At 45.7% G+C, this 6086-nt stretch overlaps 1 pseudogene; it reads right to left on the bottom strand.

Annotated features, from left to right (window-relative positions):
- Positions 1–4540: 4540 nt before the first annotated feature.
- On the bottom strand, positions 4541–5465 carry LOC116892773 (annotated as a pseudogene).
- Between the last annotated feature and the right edge of the window lie 621 nt (positions 5466–6086).

Here is a 6086-nt window from a genome sequence, read left to right as displayed (position 1 = left end):
GATTGGTCTCTACCTTTTCACTCTGTGTTAGATACCAAGGATTTACCACTGCAGTTTTATGGCAACAAGGTCCACTGTTATGGATCCATCCACATGCTTCCCCTGTGAAGATTATTGATTGGTATCCAGCCCGCAGTAGCACATCTGGCTGTTAAGGGCCTAAAAGCTGCCATCTGTCATTTTGGAACTCCACCCCAATCCTTGATTATCCCATATACACCCTACCAGGTCCAAACTCTAGCTGCTACCTCTGATGATTGGGCAGTGCTGCTCACATCCTTTACAGGGAAGATAGATAATCATTATCCTAAACACCCCTATTGTGTTTTGCAAGATCACAACCTGTTGTTTTCCCTTGCGTCACATCCCACAGACCATTAAAGGAGGGGATAACAGTGTAAACGGATGGGTCAAAAACAGGGGTGGGAGCATATGTGGTAAACGCCCAAGTATTCTCACGACAATATTTTGAAACTTCACCCCAAGTGGTAGAATGCCTAGTGGTCATGGAGGTCCTTGAAAATTCCAGGTTCCTCTAAATATTGTTTCAGATTCCTCCTATGTGGTTAATGCTGTTAGTATTCTTGAAACCGCCGGTATAATTAAAACCACTAGTAAGGTGGCAGATATTTTCCGAAAAATCCAAATTATCCTATTAAATAGAAGATTCCCTGTATACATTACTCATGTACGGGCCCATTCTGGACTCCCTGGCCCAATAAGTTCAGAGAATGATTTGGCTGACAAAGCCACTAAAATGATAGCTGTGGCCCTGGCCTCTCCTCTAGAGGCCGCTAAAGCCTTTCATGGCAATTTCCATGTCACCTCAGAAACTTTACGCCACCACTTCTCTATAACTAGAAAAGAGGCACGTGATATAGTCACCCAATGCCAACAGTGCTGCCAGTTCCTCCCAGTTCCTCATATCGGGGTCAACCCGAGAGGAATACAGCCATTGCAAATCTGGCAAATGGATGTTACTCATAATTCTACTTTTGGAAAATTACAGTATGTGCATGTATCTATAGACACATGTTCTGGCATTCTACATGCCACCCCACTTACAGGAGAAAAAACAACACGTCATTCAGCACTGCCTTGAAGCATGGAGTGCTTGGGGAAAGCCAAAATGTGTAAAAACTGACAATGGCCCCGCCTACACATCTCAAAAATTCTGTCAGTTTTGTGCTCAGATGCAGTTTACCCACCTGACGGGCCTGCCCTACAACCCTCAAGGACAGGGAATCATAGAGCGTGCTCATCGGACGCTCAAATCATATTTAGTTAAACAAAAACCCCGAGTGGCCACTGCTCTGGCCCTTTTTACCTTAATCTTTTTAAATCTTGATGAAGCTGGACAAACAGTGGCTGAGCGACATTGCTCAGAGCCCAAGAGGACAAAAAAAGAATTAGTCAAATGGAAGGATGTACTGACAAAACGAATGGAAAGGGTCCTGATCCTGTTTTAATAAGATCCAGGGAGCTGTCTGTGTTTTTCCACAGGACAATGAAAATCCCATATGGATCTTTGTGATTACTCGGACATCACAGCAAGTGATCAAGAAGGACTGGGACTCCTGCACCTCCTCACTCTTCTTCCATGGATGCCAGCAACAGTGCAGGGCAAGCTACGATGGGGAATAATGTCAACCTTTTCACTCCCGATGCCAGTGATGTACCACTAACAGGGATTTAGGGTTGGCCTATTTACCTGAGGATCCACAGGTTGAACGACTAAAAGAAAATAGGACTATTCCCCTTAAGGGCAGCCTTTGTTTTGGCATATTCAACAAAACATCTTTTGATCTCCCTTGCATTATGTTGCGTAATCAATCTTCTGCTTGGTTAAGGGAGGCCACATGGGGAACTGGTGAGGAGGACATTGTGGCTAACGCCACAGTTCTCTATGGTTGGTGGCCTTACATTAACTCCTCCACCTGCCCTCTCCGTCAACCAAAGTTGGCACCCTTTTGTAGAGGGACCCAGGATGAAGAATTTACTTTGCCTTGGACTGGTTGCCAGTCCCGGGACTCTGCCTGGGCAGTCCAGAATCTTTTTTCCTTCTCCCCTAATTTGGGAGGTGGAGTGAACTTCACCACCATTGATCCTAAATGGTCCAATAATAATCCTTTTGATCAATGGATGCTTTGTGGCGTTAATGGTAGCTGCACTGATCTTACGCCCATGGCGATGCTACTTGGAGGAAAGGGCGAAAAGGGACGTTTATGCCCTGTGTTGGGATGCCAGTCAATACCCTATTGCAGTAGTTACCCACATGCCTCGCTTTATCCCGATCCCTGTTGATACCCCGGGGACCATGACCTTATTTAGAGGAAAAAGAGATTTTGGTATTTCTGCAATTATTGTTGGCATTATTGCTACGACAGCAGTTGCTGCCTCGGTTACTGCCTCGGCATTGGCCTTGTCAAATTCAGTACAGACAACCCAAACTATCAATGATTTATCGGCCACCGTCTCTGTGGCTCTGATAGACAGGCCTCGCCAATACTCAGATACAGGGAGGCCTTTATGCTTGTCAACCAACGTATAGATCTGGTCCAAGAGCAATTAGACATTCTATGGCAACTGGCCCAGCTTGGCTGTGAGCAAAAACTCCCAGGCCTTTGTGTCACCTCCATATAATATGACAAATTTACCCGAGCTGCTAATCTGTCTAAGAGTCTTTCACAGCATCTGTTACAGAATTGGACCTCGGAGTTTGAACAGACGCTTCGGGAGCTGAGAGCGGCCATCATTCAAGTAAATTCTACCCGACTGGACCTGTCTTTGACGGAGGGATTGTCGTCCTGGATCACCTCAGCAGTCTCTTATTTCAAGGAATGGGTGGGAGTGGGACTTTTTGGAGTGATCCTCTTCTGTGGATTAGTGTTACTCCTCTGGTTGCTTTGCAAATTGAGATCTCAAACAAGAAAGGACAAAGTAGTGATTGCCCAGGCGCTTGTAGCCCTTGAACAAAGAGCGTCAGCCGATATCTGGTTGACCATGTTCAAGCAATAGGTCGCCGGCTGGACAGCTCTTGCACTCCTAGAACCTCGGTTCATTGCACAGGATTAGAGTGTCTGGCTTGAGCAGCCCATGAGGGGTGACGAGTTTAGCATCGCACAGGGAAGTTCTACCAAATACGCTCCCTGGAAGGCATGTCATATTATATGAGGGTTTCTGCCCCAATTTTCCCTCCCTCAAAAAATGGCAGTGCGACGGGTCGGGAGTGCCCTGGGTCCCAACAACAGCCTAAGGGTATCTCTCTTGTACAGGTTCGCCAACTTTGTTCGAGGATATGACCTCTGTCTTCGCCCTCCTATATCTGGGTGTCCTATTTGCTTAAAAAAAAAACAGAAAAGGGGGAGATGTGAGGAGCTGCCCTCACATACTCCCTTACAAGATGGCGCACCTAGTAAAAAGGGCAATACGCAGGCGCCTGGTAACTTCCCTACTCAAAGGGACACGTACGCTTTGGTACATCATCTGGCATAATTGGCAGCGACCAGTCAGAGAGTGACACGTCCTAGACGAGGATAGTTTCCTATATAAGGGACGGTTATTCTTCACTCAGGGTCTCTGCATTGTAAGCTTATGCTCTCCCTCTCAAGACGCATTAAAGCTTTTCTGCAGAAGAATCCTGTGTGTGCCGCGTCGTTCTTGCTGGTGAGACATAGCACGGGACAGAGGAGTGTTCCCTTTTTTCCACATGCTCATCAGCATGTGCTGGATGTCACTTAAGTATTTTATTTTAGCCATTCTGCTGCACAGAAGATGGGATCTCAGGGTGCTTTTGATTTGGATTTCTATGAAGACTAAGAGTGGTGAACATTTCTTTAATTGACCATGGGAAGTTTCTCTGATGAATTTAGCTCTGCACCCCATTTTTAGATGTGGATATTTGGTTTGATGTAGTTTACCTTGTTGAGTTCTTCTTCTATTATTATTATTATTATTATTATTATTATAAAATATGCTTTATTCTTCATAATTTTACTGAATTTAAAACAGACTAGGCTATACCATGTTTCAGAGAAAAAATGTATTAAATGCATTTTTGGCTTATAGTATTTTTAAAATAACATTCAACATTTGACAAATTCTTTCAGTCAGACTACAGGGTTTAAAATTCTGTGCATGGGTGTTTTGCCTGCATAGATGTATACCACATCAATGCCTAGTGCCTGCAGAGGCTTGAGGACCTCGATACCCCAGAACTAGGTGTTACAGACAGTGGTTGTGAGCACCATTGCAGTGCTCAAATTGAATTCCTGGTTCTTGGGAAGGGTAGCCAGTGCTTTTAACTGCCAAGCCATCTCTCTAGCACTGTTTGTTTGTTTGTTTTTTTAACTTTATATGTTTGGCTTGCATATATGTGTATGACATGTATGCCTAATTTCGCCTATAGAAGTCAGAAGAAGAATAAGATCCCCTAGAATGGGGTTAGGAATTGTTTCCAATCACTATCCCCTTCTCACGACACATACACAGATGTACAAAGAAAACTGAGAAATGACAGGAACAAAAATGAAGAAGCAGGCTAAAGAGCAGAGGGAGGCAGAACCCTCTGTGAGTTGGCCCGGACCCAAGCGTGAGCCGAGACCTGCTCCAGAGGCAGTCGTTGTGAGGGGTTATGTTTGAGCAGCTTGGAGATGAGGTCCTTGGCCCCCAAAGGCATAGAAGAGGGGAACTTCAGGTCTACCTCAACAATCCGACGATATGTCTCACTGTGGCTAGGGCTCTCAAAGGGTGGGTTCCCCACCATCAGTTCATAACAGAGCACTCCAATGCACCACAGATCTACCATCTCATTATGCATCTGCCCCGCAATCATCTCTGGGGGCAGATAGTCCAGGGTGCCGCACATGATCTTCCTCCTCAGGGATGGGGCATGCACAGACCAGCCAAAGTCCGCAATCTTCAGCTCTCCCTGTAGACCTAACAGCAGGTTCTCGGGCTTTATGTCTCTGTGAATCACCTTCTTCTTGTGGCAGTACATCAGCGTGTCTGACAGTTCCTCCTTGATCTTGGCAGTCCGCTACTCATCAAAGATTCCGCTCTTCTGTAGTTCCTTGTAGAGCTCTCCGCGGGGGGCGTATTCCGAGTATCAAGTAGATCCTCTGTTGGTCATAGAAGTAGTTGTACAGCTGAAGAATGTTGGGATGTTTCAGGTGCTCCTGGATTTCGATCTCTCGGCGGAGCCGGTGCTCCACCCCCTCCTTTTCAATCTGAGACTTGAAGAGGATCTTTGGCGCCACGATGAAACGACTTTTCTTCTCCCGAGCCAAGAACACATTTCCAAATTTGCCTTTGCCCAGAGGACGCCCAATCTCGAAGTTGTCAATGGAGAAAGGCTGCCTGCTCTGGCGTCCTTGCAAGGCAATGGCGCCCTTGTTCTCAGTCAACTTCTGGCCAGGGAGAGCTGTGGCCTGGCTGTTGGACCGGTTCATGAGGGCCTGTGCAGACGTCACGGCAGGTTCCTTCCGTAGGACTCTCTGGGGCAATGTGTTCAAGCCAGATTGAGACGTCTTTGAGCTGTAGGGCCACGGGTAGACTTTCTCTTTCTGACCATTCTCCAGGGCAAAAGCAGGAGGGGAGCTGGCAGAGAGAGAAACCGTTGAGTTCTTTATGTAATTTGGATATTAGCCTTTTGTGCAATATAGGGTTGGTGAAGATCCTTTTCCAACCTGTAGGCTGCCATTTCTCCTATTAAGTGTGTTCTTTTCCTTACAGAAGCTCTTCAGTTTCATCAAGTTTCATTTAGTAATTGTTGACCTCACTTAGTACCACTATTGTTCTATTCAGGCAGTTGACTCCTGTACCAATGGGCTCAAGCCTATTTCCCACTTTCTCTTGTATCAGGTTTGATGGATAAGGTTTTATGTTGAGGTTTTTGATGCAATTGGACTTGAGTTTTGCACAGGTTTATAGATAAGGTTCATTGCATTCTTCTATATGCCTACATCCAATTAGACCAGCACCAACTGTTGAAGATGCTTTCTTATTTTTGGTCATATGATTTTGCCTCCTTTCTTGACAATAAGCATCCATAGTTGTGTGGGTTTATTTCAGGGTCTTGGATTTCA

This window comes from Rattus rattus, chromosome 2 (assembly GCF_011064425.1).
Source record: "Rattus rattus isolate New Zealand chromosome 2, Rrattus_CSIRO_v1, whole genome shotgun sequence".
Taxonomy (NCBI): Eukaryota; Metazoa; Chordata; class Mammalia; order Rodentia; family Muridae; genus Rattus; species Rattus rattus.
The sequence above is the reverse complement of the archived record's forward strand: the minus strand, read 5'-3'. Positions and strand labels throughout refer to the sequence as shown.